The 25,955-nt window shown below is 35.5% G+C and overlaps 1 protein-coding gene across 8 annotated transcripts in view; it reads left to right on the top strand.

Annotated features, from left to right (window-relative positions):
* Nucleotides 1-3,350: 3,350 nt before the first annotated feature.
* Nucleotides 3,351-25,955, top strand: part of LOC131063724 (uncharacterized) — a 125,540-nt gene continuing 102,935 nt past the window's right edge. Inside the window, exons 1-3 of one of the 8 annotated variants that reach the window (XM_057997631.2) lie at nt 10,281-10,520; nt 10,693-10,755; nt 12,234-12,309. The gene's annotated coding sequence lies outside the window, so the exon portion shown is untranslated. Of the gene's footprint in view, nt 3,470-10,280; nt 10,756-12,233; nt 12,310-12,364; nt 12,388-22,131; nt 22,307-25,955 lie in introns of those variants that run through there. The other 7 variants (XM_057997629.2, XM_057997625.2, XM_057997633.2 and 4 more) reach the window with 7 other exon arrangements.

Below are 25,955 nucleotides of genomic sequence, written 5' to 3'. Positions count from 1 at the left end.
TTACCAACTAGACAGGCTTCCTGAATTTACCAACTTGACTAGTGCTCAAAAAGACTTAATAAAATTTCAAATTTCCTAATACATCTTTAGCTATGCAGATTTTTGAATTAAGTACATGATAAAATAGGATCTGTTAAGATTTAACCTTTGAAAGAATGCAGTCCCTTCATACCTTTATCGATTAATTTGGAATAGGTGCACCTAACTCGGTAGGTAAGGTGCTTTCTTCATTTGACACAATTTCCTTCTTTCTCCAAATCATTTGTAATTTGCCTTTTATTTCTTCAGTGTCTCCTCTAGGTTGATATCTGCAATCTCTAGCCAAGTGTCCAACTTTGTGATAATGAAAACATGCCATACCAGGATTTCTCCATGATCTTCAGTTGTTCATTCCAAACCTTATAAAGCAGTTGGCACTTATATGTCCATATCTTCCACAACATTCACACCATATCCTTGTATTGTAATCCCGTGGTACTACAGAATATTGTCGGTAAGGATATGTGTGAGTTCGGTAGCCTCTAGTATTCGCTCGGTGTGAAAACCACATATAGTTCTTCTGCTTAAACCAACACTTCTTGGTACTATGTCCATATCTATTGCAGTTTTTACAAAACCCTTTGAATTTTGCCTTCTGATAATTGCTAACAGACTTTGTCCTACATTGGTTAGATGTGTGACCATATTTATTACAATTGTTACAATAATCATTAGACTTAGTGACATTTGGTTGCTTACCTTTTCTGATTTGGCACATTTTAGCAGTATGTCCTTGTTTTCCATAGTAGTTGCAAATAGGCTTCTTTCCTTTGATGTTCTTCTTGTTACTAGCTTGCTTTGATGATTCTCCTCTCTCGGTAGTGTGGATTCCCTTCTTGGTAGAGTCTTTTCCTTTGTAACCGAGTCCTGCATCTTTGTTGGGTCTTCTTGTATTCAGTTGCTCATCCAACATCTTTGATGCTTCATAACTCTTCTTCAGTGTTTCTTTGGATTTCTTCTTTGTTTCAAGTTCATTGGTCGACCTTGATACTTCAAGTTTCAATGCTTGATTCTCATCATTTTTCATATTTGCTTCATGATGTGCATAACTCAATTGATCTGATAGATTACTTTGAATTCCAGTTAACCTTGTGATTTCATCATTCTTTTCAGATACTAATGCTTCAAGCTGTTGTTTTTCTCTTTCTAGATCTCTTACTTTCTCCTCGGCTGTCCTTAATGCATCAATATTCTCAGTCATCTGTGTGCTGAAATGTTCATGTCCTCTTTTCATTGCTTTTAGTTGATTAGTCGGTGCTTTGTTCTTTTCTTTCAGTTCTCCAATCATCTCTTCAGATATACTGTTCTTAGATGATGTTTCAATTTGTTCCACTAGCTCTTGAGAGTCCTATAAATCATTAGATAATCTTCTTCTAACTTTCAATGATTTTTGCATTTGTCTTTACATGTCTGCAATCACTTGATTAGCATGATCCAACTCTTCTTGTAGATACACAGTTCTCCGAGATTGTTTATAGCCTTCCATTGATAAGATCTTTTTCTTTAGGCTGTTAAACCCTTTTCCAAGATTGAAGCTCTGATACCAATTTTTAGGCCCAATATGGAAAGCTAATGTACTGATAGGGGAGGGCTGAATCAGTACTTCAAAACTTTTCTTTAACAATATCTTTACTATTATGCACAAACTAAAAACTGCTGTAACATAACATAAAGCTGAAACAAATAAATAACAATCATACATGATTCGCTCCATGACACATATATTTTGGTTACGCAGAAACTCTTGGTTAGAGAGAAAAACTGCAGTTGGGATGGCACCCACAACTTCACTACTGCAATAATAAAGAGTGCTTGGTTAGAGCTACATGTTCAACTATTTCTGATAACTTACCCTATTGGGAGTATCAAGATCGTTAGATCTACCTTGCTAAAGGATTTTACAACACTTATTCTAAATGTTGCACCTGGTTAAAGGCTTTACAATTTATAGACTTTGTTAGAGTCTTTTACCTTGTTAAAGGTTTCTCTTACAACTTCAAAATATTACAATAAAATCTTTACAAATATCTGCAACTTTAGATCTGGAATGTTATAGCAGATTCAATGTGCTCAAAATGAGATTACCTTGCTTATAGCATACCTCGGTAACCCATAAAGTAACTCGGTAAACCCTTCTATTTACTCTGCTCTTTGACTGTTCTCTGAAATCCTTCTCGGTGACCTCTATGTCTCTGACAGTCTCAATACTCAGTGCTTTCCCATGATTTTTCTTTACACATATGTCTCTCTTCACACTCATACACACATACCTCAATAATGTCTATCTGATCCCAATCCATGCTGTATAAATAGATCTCTCATGTCGGTGATCTGGTTCATTGCTTCGATCTTACAAACATGATTTATTGAATGAATAACCATACAAAATATTTCATTGGTTAGATGACCTTAAAATCATACACAATCCTTAAGTGCAATTTCCAATGTGATAACGATTTTTTTGCTCCTCGAACTTGTAACACGTTTCCACACAAGTGTCTAGGTTCAATGAATCTGGTAAAACGTTTCACTCGGTGTATATCAACTCGATGTATCATTATTGCGACTTGGTAGACATAGAATGTTACTCGGTAGATAGCTCGATGTATACTAGGCTTTGTGACTACTTTCTTCTATAACCGACTGCTCTGTGCATACCAACTGAATATTTCGGTAGTAGTAACCGACTAGAGTATATAGAATGATTTTGGATATAAAACTAATGGCAACAATAATAAGTAGTAACAGAAAGAGGGATTGACAGGGAGAGAGAAAGAGATGTACATAAAAAGAGGTGCAGAGAGATATAAATATATATATATATAGAGAGAGAGAGAGAGAGAGAGAGAGAGAGAGAAAGATGTCCAACTCCCTTGGTTGTGACACAAATATTTGCTTTACTTCTTAAAAGTAACTTTATTTGATTTGCTACTTATTTTTTATAAAGTCAAGACAAAGAAGTGAGAATATCTTGTTGAATATTCAATAAGAATAAAGGGAAATACCATTTTTACAATAATTAAAAAAAAACAATTTTAAACATATCTATTTAACAAAATTGAAAGATATAATTAAATAGAATATTACAAATTATTAGCTGATAGGCTATATATTTACAATAATTAAAAAAATAAAAATTTAAACATATCTAATTAACAAAATTAAAAGATATAATTAAATAGAATATTACAAATTATTAGCCGATAGGCTATATATTGTGGTCTTTACCCACCGGAATTGTCTCACGCCTGATAAAACTCCCTGAAAAAGCTGCCCGAAATTTTTTCCCAGTGATCGCCTCACGTCTGATAACAAATTTTGAATTACCTTTAATACACGACCCTAAATCGTGTCAACCGTCAATCCATTCAAGCAACAACTGCAGGGAGATTGCTTTTGGTCTGTTTGATTTCATGAAAAAATAGCTATGGTAAGGTTTCGTAAAATTCTCTGCATATTTATTTTCATCTACATCATTGACACAAATCTTGTGGTAAGTTACTTGCCATGATTTTAGTGACTTATAATTTTTTATATTATGTACACGGTTACATAAAATGCTGCCCTAAAATGCCATTTTGGTTATTGTTCATCTCAATTTATTTTGTTGCGGTAGTGTTTTGTAAGTTTCCCTGCACATGCTACCCATTTATTGTCTTTAACTTACAATTACAATTTGTCCAGAGTCTTTAGGTAAGTAACTCACCATCATTTAAGGGAGTTATTTTTTAGAATCTCGATGTGGCTGGGTTTTGTAGCGAAGAGATGATTTTTTAACTTTATTTCAGATTCTCAAGCGTAGTTGATTTTAGCGCCTTTTAAAAATAAATCCGATTGTAGGCTTGTTAGAATTTTGAAATTTTTTCCACAGCTTCTAATTTTCAGAACATTTATTTGGAAGCATAGACAAGCCCTGTCAACTGTTTGACTGGATGCCTTGAAGAGACGAGTTCTCATGGACTGCAATGATTGCAGGATATGCACATAATGGATTTGCTAAAAAAAGCTTTAGAGACTTTCAAGCAAATGCAATTGGCAAGTATAAAGCCAACTTTCATTACCTTTGCTAGCGTCCTCCCTGCCTGTGCCAAAATGGGAGCTTTGGAACATGACATGGACATCCATCAAAGCGTAAAGGATAGAATTTGTTTATCAACTGTTGTGGTTGGAGTTGCCCTGATATGCATGTACGTAAAATGTGGAAGCATTGGTAATGCCTGTGAATTGTTTGACAAAATGCCTCAAAATGTTTTGGTAAGGCACACAAATTGTTTAACAAAATACGCCAGCTACCCATATCCCTAGCATATCAACAATACATATAAGCTTGGGGTAAAATGTCTGTGATCACCTTTTCATCTCTTGAGACAGAACACAACCTTTGCTAGCATCCTACCTGCCTCTGCCATTTGCCTTCGCCAAAATGACAGCTCTGGGACAGGGTATGGACATCCATAAAACCAGAAAGGATAGAGGACTTTTACCAGATGTACTTGCCACTGCCCTAGTTGACATGTATGCAAAATATGAAAGCGTAGAAAAAGCACATGAACTGTTTGAGAAAATGCCTCAAAGAAATGTGGTCTCATGGAATGCCATGATCGAAGGATATGTACAACATGAATTTTTTGAAATGGCTTTAGAAACTTTCAAGCAAATGTAATGGGCAGGTGTAAAGCCAAATTATACAACCTTTACAAGCATCCTCCATGCCTATGCCAAAATTGGAGCTTTGAAATAGGGCAGGGACATCCATCAAAGCATAAAGGATCGAAGAATTTGTCAGATGTCATTGCAACTGCCCTGGTGGACATGTATGCAAAATGTGGAAGCATAGACAAGACATTTGAATTGTTTGACAGAAGGTCTCAAAGAGGACAAAAAGACGAAAATATCAGTCGCTTGGTTAAATCATTTCATCCACCTTCACCAGACTCTATACAATGGTTGTTACACTCGTTCAATAATTGATAGATTTTTTAAATTAAATTCCATTACATATTATTACTGTTATTATTGTTTTAATGTTGGGAAAATGCATGTTTTATAGTAAAGAATTTATTTTTTAACTTCATAATAATTGATAGATTTTTTAAATTATAGTGACGTCTCCAATACTGTCTTGGATTAATCAGACATCATGTTTATCAATGTAGACTTTGAAGAAGGTGCATGAGATTAGGGTTGCCTTAATTTGTTTGCGTATCATCGATAGATTTTTGGATTAATCAAACATCATGTTTATCAACGTAGACCTTGATGAAGGTGCATGAGATTAGGGTTGCCTTATTTTGTTTGCACATCGTTACCTTATTTTGTTTGCAAATCTATTATAAAAATATATGTAGTTGGAACCCTGGTTTGTTATGTTTTCTTTCACAACTCTTCCAGATGTTGTCAAAAACTTCTTAAAGTCAAGAAACAAGAATAGGAACCCTCATTCTTTGAATACTCAACTTTCTCAAGGTTACACAACAATCTTGTAGAATAGTAATTGTTCTTTTGTTCCTCCTTGCTTATTTTCTCTTAATTTTTTCAACAAATGTTTAGCCAATATTGCATTGATCCAAATTTGAGGGGTCGTTTTCTACCTCCCTTTGAAAATTAGTTTACAACGTATTTGTGGAAGTTCTTGGTAGTGCATGTTGAATAAATCCTTTGACAATGGATAGTTTTTGTTTTTCTTTGTCTTAAATATTTTTTAGTATCATTATTTAATATGAATATCTTTAGCACATTTACCTAATCTTATACTGTTATGTGTGCAATATGATACTATCTATTAATTTTATGTGCTCTATTACTATCCAAAATGACTTGGACCAATACCAAAGGAACTGTATTTTGATTTTCGCTTGATTTATTGAATTCTTATACTTGATGACACAGTATGCCATGGTCTTGAGTTGTATGGTGGTTTAGGGTATATGCATTCTATAGATTCTTTCATCGTTTTGTCCCTTTAAGTAAACAAACAATTTCTTTGCTGATGTTTGCCATTGTCAGATTTCTCTTTTGTAAGTCTTCTTTCCAAAACATGGTTTCCTTTTCCTGCCAATGTGGGTTATTAGTATTACTCCCTTTTTAGACAACAACCTCTTTGAAACAATGACATATAATTTCTTTGGTTTGAAAAGGCACCTTGTTGTTTGAGCATCTTTCTTGTAGATCTGATTTCTTTTGAGCAAAAAACAAATTGTGATCAATTTATAGTTTCCTGCATGTTTGTGTCTTATTTCACTTAGTATTTGGGTTAGATCCTTCTTTACCTAGAACACAATTTCCATTTGATGTTTGTTATTGTGACCTGCATCTTTGGACATTCATTTTCTGGAATGAGTTAATTTATTAAATGTTAGAACTTGCCAACATTGCTTTTATATCTATGTCATGGTAATGGTGTTTGTTCTGTACCTACATATTTGTCTAAAGTTCACATTACTTGTCAAAAGTATTTGAGGTAGATCATATCGTGATGTGTTTCAAGTGCTTAGGTATTAGGGATTTTTTTAATTTAATTTTCAATATGTGGGGCTTGGGAGGGATTCCATTGTACATTTTCATCTAAATGGTATTGAAACATTAATTATATTCACAAGCAAATTTGAAACCATAATGTTTGCAGTAGCGCTTTCCCAAAATCCGTGCCAGCTCTTTTTTTTTATAGTATTAATTATCTTTGTTCACCGAAGAGCGTTGAGAGGGAGATTGCAGGATTCATTAATTTGAAGAATAGAAAAGTTCTGCAGTCTTGTTCTATGGACATTATGTCGATCTCATTTCTGATTGTAGATGATTCTAATATATCTCACTCCCCAAATAGATATGATAAATGCTTAAAGGAGAAGTTACTTCATGTGTTGTTCTTTTGTGAAGAGAGTAGGATAATTATGTGTTTTTTCAGATTGAAAAAGAAAGGTTGTCAATAGTGAATACATCTGTGGTATCACCTTCATTGTCTAAAGCAGAGTGTGAACCTGTCCAACATTTTAATTAATGACATCTCAATTGCATTACCAGCTCGGTCTAGGAAAAAATTCAGTATCAATTTCACAGCCACTTCCCATTGTACAACCATTTACGCCAGCTATTTTTGCTATTGCACATACTTTAACTACGAAATTCATATATTTCATTCAAAAGTGTATCCAAAGGATACTTCTATTTGGTTATAATAATGACTACTTCATACGAAAGATGTGGGATGTAAATTTTGTAAAGCAAGTCGAAACGATATTGTGGTTCATTGTTTCAAAATAAAGTTAATGTACACAATTAATAATATGTGCATGACATGCATTATGACCTCTCATTTTGCACTAGTAAAATTTAGGTTTTGTTGAATGTTCCTTATAGATGAGTATGAACCTCCAATGGTATTGTTGAGAAACAACCGTTATTGGGCCTCTAAAATTAGTGACCCATTAAGTGTAAAAGTTGTCAACTCCAATCCTTTTCAACTTTTAGCGTTAAAATAAAGACTATAATATTATGTATCCAGATGCTAAATACAATATCCCTTTGTGGGACACCAATTATGATTTGACTTGATGTTTTCCAATTATGATTTGACTTGATGTTTTTCAAGCTATCACATAGAAGTGATATAAGGATTCAAATATGAATGTCTTCCAAATTTTCTAACTATGTAATTATAATGTCAAGAATAAATAATACTTTCACATGCATGATTGCAATTTTTTTTTATCATTAAATAGATGGATAGGCCAGCACCTATATTACTCAAAATTTTCTTACATATGGGTGGTGGTTATAATCCGTTTGCCTCCAAAATGAAAAAAAAACCCAAAATTGCAAAGGACTCAGCAATACCTTGTCAAGAGACACCCAAAACCATACATATAGACAGTCCTCAAATAGAGGTATCAGACCCATATACAAACCACTCGAAACCACAGCAACCCACCACCTCGAAATGTAGGAACATCAACAAAAAACCTGAAACATAAAACAACAGAGGACCTATCACCTATCCAAAACCTTCCTCATAAGAGGATTCATTTTCCACAACTTCCTTCATATTTCTAGCCATTGAGGCACTTGCCACCACAGGACATTCCAACCCGCATCTCACATGGGTCGGGCCTGCAGCTATATCCTCAATGTCGCAACCATCCTTTGAAATCCAGAGTTCTCCATCATCCAGCCCCCAGTCGTTTCCTTCCGCCACAACCCCATCCTCAGTAACCCTAATGTCCCAACTCCGTTCTAGTCCTTCCGCTCTAATGTACCCCCCAGATTGAAAGTCTTTGGTCTAGCCAGGATTTTAGTCACAAACAAAAGAAATGCCAGGCTCCGGTTTTAGAGAGGAAACGAGGCTCTAAATTTCTCCACTTTTGGCATTCGAACTAGTGAGAACTTCTTCACCACCATATTTGCACTCCGATAGAAAAATAAGCCAAAGGCATCTTCCTTTGCTCATTAATGTTATCTAGGACTTCATCAATCCCGCCCAGGAAGGAGTTCCGAAATACCATTTGGTAGACCTTCTTGATGCGTGGTTTGCAATGCATGATTGCAATATTACTTGTTCGTAAGTGGTCAATTTGAACATGACAAATTCAATTTTCATAAGTGTCTTTTAATGTAGATTATGCATTCAAAGAAATAATCATTCAAATTTGATATCATATGCATAAGTAACATAGGAAACATTGCATATAAAAAATCCCCACTCTTAAACTGCAACAATCTCATATAAAATAATTTATCGATTCGATCTTACTGTTGTGTCCTTGTTGTTATACAATGATAGCATTAGGTTGAACACATACTTCAAATTTCATTGGGATACCAATTACTATCATGGTGGATGATCATATTCTTGAATGTGCCACAAAAGGTTTGACAATCGATACACTTATTTTGGATTATAGCAAGATATCTCGAAATGAAAAACCTAAAAAGATTTTGGAGGACAAGCCAATGGATGCGTAAGTCTACATATTATTGAGGCCAATACTACAAAATGTTTTATACTTTTCAAATTGTGACAACTATAAATAAGATATCTTGTATAATTTAGTGTAATTATTCAGAAGGTTGTACCCTCTAATATATTCGAGTATATTTTACTATCCGCGTAACCCTTGCACCTCATTTTGGTGCAAGTGCTAGTTTTATTTTATTTATTAGCTATATACTCATAAATTTTAAATTCTATATATTGTATTTTAATTCATTTATATTATTTAAAAAAAATTGTGTTTTGATAATATATTTTAAATACATCTAATTAAAAAGGTTGAAAGATATAATTAAATAGAATATTACAAATTATTTTATTTTATTTAAAGAATATTTTATTTTATTTGTTATCTATAGACTCATAAATTTTAAATTTTTAGTATTTTAATTCAATTATATTATTTTAGAAAAATATATTAAAATATATTTATTTTATTTTATTTTGGAACAACCACCATTCATTACCAGTATCAAGAGCACAAGTTCTCCACCACTAGGTCAACTCAAGTTGCACTAAACTATAAATTATTTATCTACACTATGATTGGATAAAAGAAATTAGTTTTATAAGAACAAATTTATAAGAATGATAGATTTTATAGACCTTTTTCAGATTTTTTTTATATTTAAAAAATAAATGTTTATTTTAAATAACTTTTTTCAAATTTTTATTGATAATCTTATAAATAAAGTGATTGTTCTATTAAAAAATAAGCTCAATTATTGTATGTATCTTTTATAATTATAATTTTGTATTTTTTTTTGAAATCGTTCTATTTTTTAATACTTTTTGAAAATCATAATTTTCTTTTTAATCATTTTAATATATACAATATAATTTTATAACATTTAATCATAAATTTAAATATTTTTCATTTAGTAACACTTTTGACCCAAAGCTATTAATTGGCCTGCTTGCCATATAAACTCTAGTGCACCAAGTAAGCGCAACACGCCCTCTTGTATCAAGTGGGTTGGGGGAGACTAGACCTCGTGACCTCATGCTTCACCACTAGAAGCTCTTACCAATCGAACTAAACCCCAATCCTTATAAAAATAAGTTAAATGACTTAAGATTTTCTCTAATTTAATTTTTTTTAAATTTCAAAAAACTTCTCATTATAAAATTATAAATAGAGTTTCTATGATCAAAACTTAAACAGTGATTATTGCTTTATTGTTTGGCCAATCAAATGACAAGATTTATTGCATAAATTTCATTTCAGATATATGCAGTGTAAAAATTGCGTACTTCTAATGCTTACTTTTGATGAAAAATGTTTTGGCACGCTGTAATTGGCTTTTCAAACGGTTTGCAGAACATTCACAGAAACCAACCTAATATAACGCACGACTCCAGAGGACAGAACAGGACAGGCAAAATAGGTTCGCGGGGTGCGCGTTTCTGACGATCACCGTAGGCTTTTTTAGGTCACAGTTGGCGATGCTGTAGAGTTTAGCGCATAAGATCCAGTAGAAAGGAAGACGAGAAAGTAATAAGCATGTCTTCCTAATGTTTTAAATTTTGTTCACGTGCCTTGTCTATGCTTCCACATTTTGTATTCATGCATACCAGGGTAATTGCATCGATAACTAGACAATAATATCCCTTCAAGGTAGTTTTGCAGAAGGTTGCTAAGGTGTCTTTGGTTTTTGGTTGAAAAGGAGGTCTTCAGAGATGGACTTTCACTTTTTGTGCTTGTTTCCATAATGTAGCAGAATCTTGAGGTAAGTCTCTTGCCATGGTTTTAGCAGTCCTTTTTAATGAATCTGTGCATAGCCAGGAATAATGAAAATTGAGGGCTTGAAAATCAAGAAGAGTCTTGCTAAATACTGTTGCTGAAATATGCAACTCAATTAGTGCATGTGCCTTGTGTATGCATCCTCATTTTGCATCGATTCTTACCACAGTAGTTGCAACTGTAACATCTAAAAAACTCCCCTTCATTATCCTTTCAGAGATGTCCATATCGTATTTGAAAGCTACTACTATTATTGCAAAGGCAAGCGAAATTCAGTGAAAATTTGTGAAAAAAGAAACATATTGTGCATATGCTACAATTTTGCATCTGAGAAAATCCACTTTCAACTATTCGCTGATGTATGACAATGCCTAGTTGCAAAGCTCCCATTTTAGCACAAATTGGAAGGATGCTAGTAAAGGTTGTAGAGACTGACCTTATACCTACCAAGTGCATTTTCTTATAAGCTTGGAAGACCGTTTTTAACAAATTAAGCTGTGTACATCCTGTGATAATTGCCTTCCACGAGACTACATCTTTTTCAGTCATTTTGTCAAAGAGTTGGTATGTCTTTGTATCGTTCGAGATTTTAGATACATGTCTACTAGGGCAATGGAAAGTACACGATATGATAAAAAATCCCCTCTCCATAAAGCTTTCATGAATTCCCATACTCTTTTCCAAATATCTTTGTCTTGGAACAACCTGGAAGTGTGCTGGAAAAAGTGAACTGGTATGTATCTACTTATATTTAATAGCCCTGCTCAAGTACTATCCAAGACCTCTACCTAAATGTAGAGCTGCTTTTAACAAGAGTTTATTAGATACCTCTATTTTAGAATACTGACTCAACTAATGCTAAATAGATATAATATAGTAACTTAATAGCAATGTTAAGTCATTAGCAGTAGTCTATAGTTATACATTTGGTTCTTAGCAGCTTTCTCACGGGTTGGTCAGTAAGCATACACGATGCATCCTTTTAATTTTCTGGTAACATTGAAATATATTTGACTATCTAAAATCCATGCCCCTCTATCATAATCTTCTCTTACCTAAGTTTATTTCTTTTATATTAATTCTATTATAACTATCTAATGTTAACCTCCTATTGCTGCATGTTTTTTGTGAAATTTCAAAAAATGTTGCAGTGAAGCATGATTTGAATGTAAACGAGATAATTATCATTTCAAAGGTATCCAAGTCAATCAAAAATTAAAATTGGGATGCACTATGAACACACTTTGAGGTTTGGTTTGCTTTAGGTACTTTGAATTGAGATGAAATTGGCCAAATTTCTATGTGATCGTCAGCTACATTCTTATTCATTTTTAATTTCACTTATGTTAGAGGTAGGTCAAATAAAACTATTCATGTTGATGGCCCTAATGAAGGTGCCAAGTTTTGAAGGGATTTTGATATGGTCTATGTGAGTAATACATGTTCAATGTTGGTTGTTGATAGGGGCAACCAGGCTATTCATGAGATTTCCCTCCAGTATGATGACTGTGGATATAATTATGCCACAAGTTATCCCTAAGTATGTATCAAAGTTCACATGTTATAGCCTTACCTACCTTTGCACTTGTAAGAGGTTGCTGCTTATTGGCAATCAACAGTTTGGTTCTCTTCTCCATTTTCTCTCCTTCTTCGTTTCCTTTAATGCATTTCTTACTCATTTACATGTGAGAAGTTTTGGCCAGTAAGATCCGTTTGTATTCCTCTAAGTTCCACTCCATTTTCCAAGCTAGTTCTTTGCAAGCTTGAGCTATTTGATTCAATCATGATATTTGTTGATTCTTATTCTTTTGTTCAGTAATGTTCATTTAAGTACATTCATTAACGTTCTGCCATTGTGTGTGATTCTGTTCATATTAGCTAAATGCATTCCTAGTTACGTCAAAACTAGTGAAATATTTTTTTATGTACTCCTTAACAGTGATGTTGGTGCTGCTTTTTTAATAATAAATGGCTTACATCTTTGTCACTGGTAGACCTCGTGGAGGATGGTATCACCATCTGATCATTCAATTTCTAGGATTGTAACAGATGTACTACCATGTTAAAATAGTGAAATGCAGTTATGCCTCAAGGGTAAAAAAGAATTGTGATTTCTAGAATTCCACATTTTGGTTTCACTCAAATGAAATGAAGAGGATATAATCTTCTCCATGGTTATACTACAGTTGAAACAAGGTGGTGGAATGTCTAGATGCAAAGTCTTGAAGGATACAAAGAGAGACTTGTTGCTCCCACAAATTTTGCCATGGTTGATAAGTGAGTTTACGGATCAAATTTCCTAAACAGGAAGAACTTTTCATTTTTGGAGAACAAATATAGACATCCTAAATCCTTTTACTCTCATTCAATTTGCTTTTGTCATCCCAGTAGTCAAAGTTATTTTTCACCACAATTTATCTTAGCTCAAAGCTTCATTATGCCCAATTTACTCCTTCATTTGCTGCTCTTTCACTGTTGTACTTTTGTAAACGTCATAGCACTACAATCACCTGAATACCAACTCCAGCATTGCTATTTTTCGCAAAAGGCAGGTAAGGGCCAAGTGTAAAATAGAGAGAAACCAAGATGCTTGTCACTACTTTTATCCTTAAATGAACATGTTGCCCTAGATCAATGACCATATACAATCCATGGTAAAATCAATAACTACAATTGAATTAGAACCCTCGTAGAAAAGATATGAGAAAATAAATGTCTAGGTCTATACTTTTTCAATCAGATTATTAAAATTTATTGAACAGTAATCAAGTCTGTAGTTCGTATTAACAGCTAAACAAGAAGATGCATAGTACTAATTTTTTTGGTCATCCCTAAGTGCATTGGATTGAAACCTGTCATCATTGATTTATAGTCCATAAGACATTGGAAGATAAGGCAATCTTGGATAGTCTAGAATCTCTAGATTTCATGGGCTCGTAACCTATGGTACTGTTAAAAATAGATTCATTTCTACATTTTATGGTTTGCTTCAATAATATCAATAAGAAACTATCACTTGTCTTGTCTTTTTTGAGACAACCAAACTAGATGCCTACGTCATTGGTGACTTAAATTCCTTGGTGGATAATTTTATGAACATGTTACAATGCACAACTTGTATGTTGATATATAAATAATAATACTAATACTTATTGACACTTCTTCACAAGGAAATTATTACTTAAAATACATGTCATTGCGAACAATTGACTTCACCTTCAAATATTAACAAAGTGTGGACAAACATAACACTCTACCATGGAGGATTGACGAGGACTATGGTCGAGGAGAATAACTTAGGAAATTTTAGCAAAGTTAGAGGTAAGATGATGTCGTAAGAATTGATATAGAGGAAAAACTAGCACAATTTTGAGCCATAAAAGAATATCTTGAATCATTTGTCAACAATGGCTTTAGACATGTATGACTTTTATATGCATAATGAGATCACATAAAATCTATAAGATAGTAGACCAAAATACGATGATATCATAGATATAAGTACTATCTAAACATGATTTTTGACATCCTTAAATAAGTCTTCCAATTCTGCTAAAATTGCCTTGGTGAAATCTAGATCAGAACAGAAAAAAGAAATACATGGATGTTGAACTTTTCTTCATAAATGCCTGCATGGAATGCAAAGAAGTTATATAATCAAATTTGGTCTTCATATCTTTCCATATTATCTCTGCAGTTTTCTTTTTCCCCAGAAAAAAAACATCATGGTGCACAAAACCAGTTGGGAAGTCGAACTTGGTGTGCCTGCAAGTGCAATATGGAAAGTTTTTACAAAGAACGTGGATGTATTTCCCAAGTTGCTGCCCAACATTTTTACCTCCATTGAACTACTGGAAGGAGATGGCAGAGTTGGCACTCTGTTTCTCTTTAATTTTGGTGCAGGTAATCATTTAGCTGCCAACTGCTGAATTTGTACTGTTAACAGTATGCACATTTGGCACCTACAAATATGTGCATTTTAGACCAGGGGGAGCTTAGAATGGCCAAGGCAAGTCTCAGCAATGCCTGCTTCACATATGTAACTACAGTAGGCAGATTTAGCTCCTGCCAAATTTGCCAAAATAAGACAGTACCAATTGGGCATGCTTGGCATCTATTGAGTGTGCTAAACATAATAGATTGAGGAGCTGCAACTGCTCATAATGGAAGTGGAAGTGGTCCAATGCTAAAATGGTTTGTTGATTAGAGATCTCTGCAACTGTTTGATAACCTTGTGCAAGCATAAGCATCGATACTGTAGCCCAAGAATATCATCTATAGTTTGAGAAACATTTGCACTGACTGTAGGAACAATTTAGATTGTTGCTGAGTGGCATTTAAAGGTCGATATCTGGATTTAGGTTTAAATTGGAGTTCACAGATTCCAAACTTATTAATTGAATTATATCAGATTACATTAATTTGATATTTGTATTTGGTTGTTAATGTTGGTTCTTTCCAAATTGCATTACGGCAATGATATTTTTGTCACTCTTAATTTGTCTACTCCTCCCATTGCTACATATCTTAATTTCGTTTTTCTTTGTATCATTAACTTGGAGCTATTAGTATCTCTTTGTTATGACCGAGGTATCTAAATGAAAAATCTATCTCCAAGAGTAAAGCAAGACAAGTGCTCTCCTTCCATGTTGAAGCTCGTGAAGCTTAAGGTTTAACTGTCCACATTAATTAGAATGCCTGAATTGAAAGCTTGACAAAATTTGCAATTAGACAAAACAGACAAAAGCATAATTGGTCTTCCCCTCTGGCAGGAACTTCGCTGCTCTGCAACACTTTTTTTTTTGCCTCTACACTAGATAAAATAAATCTTTTAACTAAAGACATAATGTTGGATTCTATAGTTACATTGCTAACTTCTAGGGAAGGGTATATTGCTGATTGAAATATTATACCCATTTAAATAATTTCAAGGGATAGTACTGTCATCGTCACCAAACGTATGATCCACTTTATAGTTGAAAATAATTATTCTTTATTTGCAAAGTTGAGTTTACTGGGTGCATATGTATTTCTCAGGCATCACACGAATATACACAACAGATCATTCACATGTATCACATGTATAAGATCAGCATATAACTCACCGATCATATATTATTTTAGCAAGGTCTGAATGTACACAAAATATAATTCGTAGAGCCACGCAACAGATATATTTCCCACGATATCACAAGGATGTGCGCAGCAAGTCATACACAGGGATTGTAGTATGTGAATGGCAAGTAACTTCTTTTCAACACTTCTAATGTTCCCGTTTGAAGGGATAAATACCTGGAACTGAAGACGTGAAAATGACACGACCCCAATCAGGGTGTCACTACAAGGAGGGGGTGCGATATGAATAGACACCCGATAGGAAAACAATTATTAGTTATCCATTAACAAATGAATGTTAACAAAAAGAATCATATGTGGAAAAGTAACAAGCAGTTAGTAAATTAAAAATCGCATATATATAAGACAGTGATATCTCCTGCTACGACAATAACATCAACACTCCCTCTTAGCTAGGGAGATATCTTTCTAAATATCCATGTCAAGTAGTCTCTCAACATGACACTAATAATGGCTACACCCATTTGTGGAAGAAGGTTCATCACGGAGTCACTCAACGTGATATCGTCATGGAGTCAATCAACATGACGTCCACCATGGCTACTCCCATGTGTGAAAAGAATATGTGCACAAGTGCCCATCACGGAGCCACTCGACATGATGTCATCATGGAGTCACTCAACATGACATCCACCATGGCTACTCCCATGTGTGAAAAAAAAACACAAGTACAAAGGATTTATCACAGAGTCTCTCAACGTGATGTTGTCATGGAGTCTCTCAACATGACATCCACCATGGCTTTTCCCAAAGGGTGGAAAGAACCACATCTCCGTCTTAGAGATGGACAAGGGCTTTCACCTCAAGTTTCTCTGTCTTAGAGAAAAAATGCATTAACAAGGGCTTTCACCTCAAATTTCTCCGTCTCAAAGAAAAAATGCACTAACAAGGGCTTTCACCTCAAATTTCTCCGTTGCAGAGAAAAATGCACTGTAAGGAATCTTCATGATGATGTGACTCCCTCTAAAGCTCCAAGTACTTGCATCAACCTCCTGACCTCCCTATCCAAGGTTGTCTCTGTTGGTTTGTCAAACTCCCTTTGAATCTCCAAGTGCTTGCATCAACCTTCTGACCTCCTCGTCCAAGGTTGCCTCTATTTGTCCATTTGTAAAACATCTAATCATCCATTCATGTTTTACATGCAAGGTTAAGGTCCTTGAGTGAGTAGATAATAAATGATGCTCATCATATATCGCCATTCTTAAGGTATGGTCTTCACCCTTAGCCATTTACAAAAGCATGAGTTTACACATAACAGCTATGATATTGGATCCTCAGCTGCCCCTGCCATTAATCTTAGCCTTTCTTCAGTATTGTGATTGCCTGTCATTTCCTTCTCTTCAATTAGAAGGGACTGCTTGATTTCAGTCTTCTGTCAAACCTCCAACAAAGATCAGCTACCTGTACAAGGCTCACACGTCCCTCCTGCAATTTTAGGCACCTTGGAATCCTATGAGCAGGGCCTTAGACTCCAGGCCAAGGGCCTTAGACTCCAGGCCAAGATTCATAAACTCTGCTTAGCGGTTGTGGGACTTTCAGACCTCTACACCAAACCCAGAACTGCTGTAAGGACAACAATCCTATGCACAGCTCAATCTGAAAGAGTTGATCGACAAACACTTCCTTAAGCACCCTCAGACTATCTCTGACCTGCATGCTTCTATTCATTGAAGTTGCCCAGTTCTTTGGAAAACTTACTTTCAAACCAAAGTCAATAATTTGTAACAGGTTTAAATCAGCAAACACAATATATTTTTAAAGTTGACTACGTCCAAGCCGACGTCAGCAAAAATAGGATGTCAACTTGGAAGGAGATCCCACATGATTCACCAACTTAGCTATTTGTCCACGATCCTTTAATTCTAAGTTACCGGGTTCGCCCTTGGACCCCCCTGGTACCGGTCCTGGTTCTGGTCCGGTTCGGACTGGGTTCGACCAGGGTTCGAAAAACCCAGAGGTGGTTCATCCTTGGTCAAACCCAGTCGAACCCGGGTCGAACGCAGGCAGACCCAAGTCGAACTCGGGCGGCTCGGCAGCCCAAAAAAGCAAATTATATGCAAAATTTAATTTTTTTTGAATTCCGCTTGCTAAAAAGTGAAACCTATACCCTAAAAGTGACTTCTAAAACATTATATTCACTCATTTCACCTCATTTGTGTTGCAAACATATGTTTTATGAGAGCAGGTTGAAGAAAGGGTGAACAAAATTTGGCTTCCAAGATCAAAAAGAGGAGTTGAAGATTGATGTTTGTTTTGTTGTTTATATGATGCTATGTGACATGCAAATTTTTAATTCATGCTTTATAGGCTTCACAAATATCAAAATATATATATATATATACAAAAAATTTACATGTTTTTGTACTAACGAACCCAAACGAACCCAAACCCCTTTTCAAAATTTTGCCATACCGGCGTACCTAGTTCTTCGAACCTGAATCGGTGCCCGAACCCGAACCGGTAACTTAGCTTTAATTTGCCCGCATTTTCTGTCTTATTTGCCTTCTAGCCTTAGAAAGGTGAAAATTCATGTATGCTCCTTGTCTGCTTTGAAGAGATTATAGCTTCCCAAGCAGCACTTGATAGCTAAAATCATTTCCTTAACCTTTTTTTCTATTGCTATGCTGGAAAAAATGACTTAGTGAATTTCACATTAAAATATATTCGCTTAGCATAAAATCTTCATGACTCGATAATCAAAACTCATAATCTTGCGTCCATCCAAGAATTAGCAATTTTAATCGATCAACAAGATAATAAGAAACTCTTCAACCCATGACCTCCTTTCTTTTTCCTTCCCCTTCTTCTGCTGCAAAATCCCCGACTTTTGACGTTTTTGCAGCTCCGCAAGGTCCCTCAAAAATCATTCTGCTGCCCCTCTAGCATTGGGGTCCATAATCTCGGCTTTTAATATAGATTTAAGTGGCGGATAACTATAGTTCTTGGGAGCGCCAACTCGTTAGAGCTTTTGTTGACGACAGATGACGGGGTTGTCGAATCGGGATTTGGCGTTGTGCCATCATCTAATGGCTTGTGCATGTGGATGCGCTCTTCCTCACGAATTCTGTCAATTTCTTTGAAGAATTGTAGTGCGAAGCTTGATACTGAGGCTCTGAAGTGGAAACTTATCTGCCAAAACTCGATAAGCAGCCGTTCGCACAGAGTCATTCACATCAAGTGTCCATTCTATAATATCGAATGTTGTGTCATTTGAAGGAGCCAACGACAACACTAGCATTTTGCGTACCTCAACATTTTGTTCAGAAGATAAAGCTTCCTTGTAAAGATTGACAATGTTTGCATTATCAACATCATTGGCAAAGCACCAAATGACCAAACTTTGTAGTAACCATGTCGTGCCAACAATGAACTCGATCTTTGAATAATGAAATCAGATTAGGAAGGTGACCCTGTTAGTAGAAGTCAAAATCTTGAGAAGGCGGCATAAGAATACGGAACCATTTCATCCTGTCCGCAGTCAATGGCCAACATATACAGATATACAGATTATGCACAAAAATATATCCCTCATAAATTATATACGGCCCGCATAATGCCACCAATAACTGCAAAGAATGTGATCACAAATATCACAGACGTAGAGAGAATTTTGTAACATAAACTAAGTATTGAAGTTGTGGATCTGCGCTACCATAGATACGACTCCCATTTATTGTCTCTCCTCTCGGGTTGAATCCATCTTATCACTAAAGAGCAGGCACAGGAAATGTTACGGCTCTGATACCAAGTTGAGTTTACTGGGTGCATATGTATTTCTCAGGCATCACACGAATATACACCACAGATCATTCACAGGTATCACATGTATAAGAACAACATATAACTCACCAATCATATATTATTTTAGCAAGGTCTGAATGTACACAAAATATAATTCGTAGACCCACGCAGTAGATATATTTCCCACGATATCACAAGGATGTGCACAACAAGTCATACACAGGGATCGTAGTATGTGAATGGCAAGTAACTTCTTTTCAACACTTCTAATGTTCCCGTTTGAAGGGATAAATACCTAGAACCGAAGACGTGAAAAGACACGACCCCAATCGGGGTGTCACTACAAGGAGGGGGTGCGATATGAATAGACACCCGATAGGCAAACAATTATTAGTTATCCATTAACAAATGGATGTTAACAAAAAGAATCATATGTGGAAAAGTAACAAGCAGTTAGTAAATTGAAAATCGCATATGTATAAGACAACGATATCTCCTGCTGCTACAATAACATTAACAGGTGGAGGGGTCTGTAATAAAACTATCAAGTTAAGTAATAATAATAATAATTGATGCACTGCAAAAAGGATGTTAGGAACACAAGATTCAAACGTTAATGTTGTTAGTATCAATCAGAAATGAAATAGAAATGAAACTACAATCCTAAGCATGCATATCAAGAGATATATCAAACAGATTATAGAAAGCACACAAAAACGGAGGAAAGACACTAAACCCTCCCAAATGCTCTCCAACATGCTCATAGCTGCTCCTCCCTTGTTCCTCTCCTCTCCAAGTTCCACATGAGTGTAGCTCTCAGCTTTTTTCACTATTATGGATGTCTTATGGAGATTCAAGATTATGAAAAATGACTAATTTATGCAAATGCAAGCTAAATATGAGAAAGTATCTAATTAATCTATGTTAATTTTATCCAAAATAACAAATAAAAGTGCTCCTAGAATGCTCTCTTAAAATTGGTATAAGTTTGATGCATACAAGATTTCTGGATTTGGATTAAGAAGGAATGGGCTCTATTTATAAGAAAAATGGAGAAATGGATGGTTGAGATTGAGTAATCTCAACAAGGGTTAGGATTGATGGGTTTATGATCCACGCGAGGGCTTTCAACCCAATCCCAGGATGACAAATGTCAACATGAGATGGCTTGAGAGGAGAGGGAAGAAGCATTAAATGCTTGAGATGACATGAAGGTTACCTTGGGAGGTAAGGTTAGACTTGAGTTGAATGAATAAAGCCTTTATTATCCAATGAATAATGCATTTATCCAATGGACAAACTCTTGTGCAAGAGTTAGTGGGGATAACCATGGTCAAAGCAATAAATGTTTGAAGAGACCCATGAGTTAAATGGGGGTTGAGTTAGAGGGAAAGTCTCTAACTATGTGGGTGAGTTGAGTTTAACCATTAATGGTTATGCAAGAGCCATTAATGGTTTGGAAGACTTTAGGGGTTAACTTGTTGAAGACATAAAGTTTTTAATGCTTTTCAAAGATTTTGAGGCTTTGAGAAGTGACTCCAAGTTGCTTAGGAATGTGACAATAATTAGGGAGGGTGATTAGGCTAATTTAGAATGGATTAGAAGAATTTAGAATGGGTTAGAAGAGTCTAGAATGGTTTAGAAGAGTCTAGTGGGTTTGGTGGGTGAGAGAAAATAGGATTTTAATTAAAATAAAATTCATTTATTTCAACTAAATAGGTGCAACTTGCATTTGTAGGAGAGTGCAAGTTGGGGGGGGGTAGTTTTAGGGATTTAAATAAATATTTATTTAAAGGAGGAAAGAGGGTTAAATTAAATAAATGTGCTTTATCCATTTAATTGATTTAGAATGTGGCTTAATGAATTAATTTAAATAAATTGAATAATTTATTTAGTTAATAGGAGAAGAGGTTGAGGATGAATTAATTAAATATTAATTTAATTAACTGATTATTGATGGTTAAATAATCAAATAAATAGTAAATATTCATTTAATTAAGTGGACAGATTTATGTGACTACAATAATAATAATAATAATACATGTGGGAGTTTGAAGTTGGTTGAAATGTTTATCCCACGTATTGAAGGCCAAGGGATACTTTTTTTGTGGGGTGAATTTATATTCAGCCTTCCTAAAGATTGGCATTGCTGTATTATTTATCTGGCCGAAGCTATTTCATATGTTGTGGAATTTATATATAATTCAAAGGTTGTAAATAGTGGATTGATTAATATTTGCCCATGTTATAAAGCTAAGCCCACCCAATAAAGGAGCTGCATATAATTTTTCGATACGTTAACATTAATATTATACAGTGGTGCGGTTAGAAGTTCATGAGGGATAATAATAAAATCAATATTTGCTGTGTTTCAAATTGTGGAAGCGCATCATTTTCAGACTGACATTAAGCAGTGTGGGCTTTATTCATCCACAGGGACTATATAGTGTCTTGACATGTGTCGACTTTGACACAGGTCAACTTCCACTCCAAGCTCAGAAACCTATTCTTAAAAGTGTTGTGATTAATACGACATACTTCTGTTATATCCATAGGTGGAGGATTAATGCCAGCGACTCCCAGCTCTGGGCATTAATTAATTGATTATACCTGAAGGGGCTTAATGCAAAGTTTGTGCAATCCTTATACTGGAGCTTAAGGTCAGGTTGCATTCTGATTTCATTTGTTACAGAATCTGAACTTATATGTCTGTTGTTTTAAAGAAGTCATATGGACATTTCTGAATGAATGAATGGCATGCTTATAATGGGGTCTGCATTGAATTCCAGTATTGCAATCATTGTCAAAGCACAGTAGCCATGACAACAATTGCTGTTCAGAATTGAATGATATAGTAATTAAGATATTTCCTTGCATCTGTTGTCACTATATCTGGTATCTCAGCATAGATGTCTGCAAGAAATACTTTGGAATTTGTTAATGCTAGTCTACTTGACAGAATTATTAAATTTTAAAGACAAGGATATTTCAGAAACTCTGTCCCCCTTGGCCTCATGTGGCCTTTTGCCATCTACATGAGGTGGTGTACCTAGTGAGGCTTGCATAGCTGTTCCTCTTCATCATGCCATCCTTCTCACCTTCTTATGATTAAGGGTCCTTTGAGTTCACCCCAACAATGGATCAATATAGGGTTTGTAGGGGAAACTGCAATAGAGTGCTCTAAATTGGCCCTCTACCCTAGGCCCAAGAGTGGAAACTCCGTCCCTCTTGGCCCCATTTGGCCTTTCTGCTATCCAGATTGGGTGGTGTGCCTAGTGGGGGATCCATAGCCATTCACCCTCCTTGCATTCCCTTCCTTACCCTACCATTATTGGTTGTTGCAATTTTGAAACCATGTTATTACTGTTGTCTAATATTTCTGGTATTAAGTACATAGATGTATATATTATATTAGCATATAAAGATTCATGCATCTGTTATTTTATTTTATGAGAACTCTGATCTTCTTTGTTGTTTTGTCTTGGTTATTTGCTTCCTTAAATCTGCTTGTAATCTTTAATATTTTCTGCTTATAGATCTGCAAGAATTTGCCTTAAAATCTGATCATAAATGCATCTTAGACCTTCCCTAAAGTCTGCTCTAGATCTGCTCTAAAAATGGGAAATAATATGCCATAATTTCCCCTTAACAATTCTGCATATACTTCCCTTTTTTGGATCTGCTTATTGTTGATTTTATTGTAGCTGTGGTTAGAATCCACAAGCCGACATTTGATATCACAAAGGTTGTGATTATATTTATATTATTATTGTGAGATAATATAATTATATTTTCATGTGATATTATAATTATATTATTATGTGATAATATAATTATAATGTATAATTATTAATTTTATATGATAATACAATAATTATTATATTATATTAATAATATATTAATTGGTGCCACTTGGAAGAGTGGCGACCCTTGGTGTAAAGACACCTCTCACATATACATAATGAGATGTGTGATCTCATTTAGAGGACATAATATAATAACAAAAATATGCAGATCAATATAAAACAGCGTGCTCGGGGGAGACGAATATATCGTGTATGGTTGGGAGGGCAATATGAGTTATTGCTTGTGGATAATCGAGCATACCAGTAAAAATAACATGGTATTAAAGCAGGGTTTAGATTCTGACTTTCAGTAGAAAACCCCATGGAAGAAGACGAGTTCGGAGATCTTTATGTTGACGTGTTGGTCGAAAATTCCATTGTGAATGCTAACAATCCATCTGCAACCCTCACTTCTAAATCGATTTATGAGCAATTTGATGATGAGGACAACAAGGTAGTTTTGTACGGGAAATCCTCGCCCTCGATGTCACAGTAGAAGCAGCAGGTGTCAAGGGAATCCCAGCCTGTCAAAATAGAAGACGACGATTTTGATTTAAATGGCACGAGGAGTGAGACACTAGGTGTCGCAGGGCATGTTGATGTCGATGCTAGTGAGTCCAGTCCCTGAACGTTCAGGAAACTCGATTGCTATGCGCTGGCTCTTTGTCTCGAGAGCCTATGTTCTAGCTTTTGGTGGGCAGCTTCTCGATGGCTGCCCATTTGAGGGAGTCTTCATCATCTAGACGGTTTCTTGAAGCAGAAGAAAAAAAAGTCTCAGATCTGTCGAATAGCCGCCGTCTTCCCAGACACAGGTTGCCTGCCCATGACTGCACCTCGCTATAGCCATCCAATTTCAGGGACATTCATGGTGAAGTAGATGTTACAGATATTCAACTCGACAGTCAACAAAAAGTGCTTGATAGGCTTGTCAAAGTTGTAGAGGAGGACAACCAATGTTTTCTCCATCGCTAGCGTAGAAGAATCGATAGAGTCGACATTCAATTGCCCGAGGTCGAAATCCGTTACGAGCACTTGAATGTTGACGCCAACGTCCATGTCAGAGGCAGGGCGTTACCAATGCTTCTTAACTATACCCTTGAAATATTGGAGGGATTGTTGGGATCACTTGGTTTATACAAGGGCAACAAAACAACCATGACTATTCTTCACGATGTCAGTGGTGTGGTGAAGCCCGACAGGCTTACGTTTCTTCTTGGACCTCCTACTTTGGGCAAGTCTACACTCCTCTTGGCTCTCGCAGGAAAGTTTGAAATGGAGTGGAATTATTCATAAGCTGATAAGCTTGGTGCTCTTGGCACTCAAGTTTTTGTACAAGATAATTTGTTGAAGAATCTAGAGACCAAGGAGGATGAATTCGATGATGGGAATGGCGAAATTGCTGTGCTAGAACCACCCAACGAAACAGGGGTGCAAGATGCTTCAGTTCACGCATCTGTTGAGACCGCTGAAAATAATATACAGGAATTTGAAGAAGATAATGGCTTGCCCCAAGTCAATAACAATATTCCAGGTATTGGAGTAGTTTTTGGTGGGGCGACGTCTATACCCGGTATATCAAGTTACTAGAGAAACAATTTGTTCTTCTTGAAAAGTTGCTTCTAGATGACTGTCCTGATGTATGCTTGACTGTTGTTGAAGTAGCACAGTCAGGCGTGATGTAGTTGATGGAATGATGAGGAAACTCTGATTTGCATTATGGTTCTCTCTATTAATATAACATCCACGGGGAGCTTTAGCAACCTCAGATAAGTATGGGTAAGGAGTGTTGGAGCAGAATGTGGTGGAATGTGCGCTTTGTCTTACAGATGCAAATCAGTTGTATTGATTTGAAGAGTCCAAAGGCAATTAGGCTTGCCGATTCTAATCTCAAGGAGCCTCCACTGTGCATGTCTGCGAATGTGAAAGTGCTTCTTGCAGTGAATAATTATGTTTTGGTTGTGAACGAGGATGAGCTGCAGCAACAAGGAGTTGGCAATAGGCCTTTGCAGAAGATGGTTGTTTCTCCATATGGGAATTGAGTTGTAACAGGGGGCATTAAATGGTGTGGTATGCTCAGCAGTCCATCGTGAGTTTGTTGTGAATTGCTAAGGAGTATCATACGTATAAAGAGATAAGTATTTCATAATGTTCATGAATTTCATATGTAGTCATTAATTCATGCAATTACATTGATTAGAGAATTATGTATGCTTCTAGTATTGGTATTTCTCTTCGAGATAAGTTGATTCTGAAGGTTTCTTATTCTAGCATCGATCAATTTCTTTGAAGAGGAAGAATTAACATTCAGAGGGAGTTTGACAAACCAATTGAGACAACCTTGGACGCGAATGACAGGAGGTTGATATTAGTATTTGAAGCTTTAGAGGGAGCAGCCAGAGGATTTGCTTTATTTAATTTCCAAGGATCTTGGTCATATTGGTTCAGAGGGAGTGGACCATGTCAA

The sequence above is a fragment of the Cryptomeria japonica genome, chromosome 8 (assembly GCF_030272615.1).
Source record: "Cryptomeria japonica chromosome 8, Sugi_1.0, whole genome shotgun sequence".
In the NCBI taxonomy this organism is placed as follows: domain Eukaryota; kingdom Viridiplantae; phylum Streptophyta; class Pinopsida; order Cupressales; family Cupressaceae; genus Cryptomeria; species Cryptomeria japonica.
The sequence above is the reverse complement of the archived record's forward strand: the minus strand, read 5'-3'. Positions and strand labels throughout refer to the sequence as shown.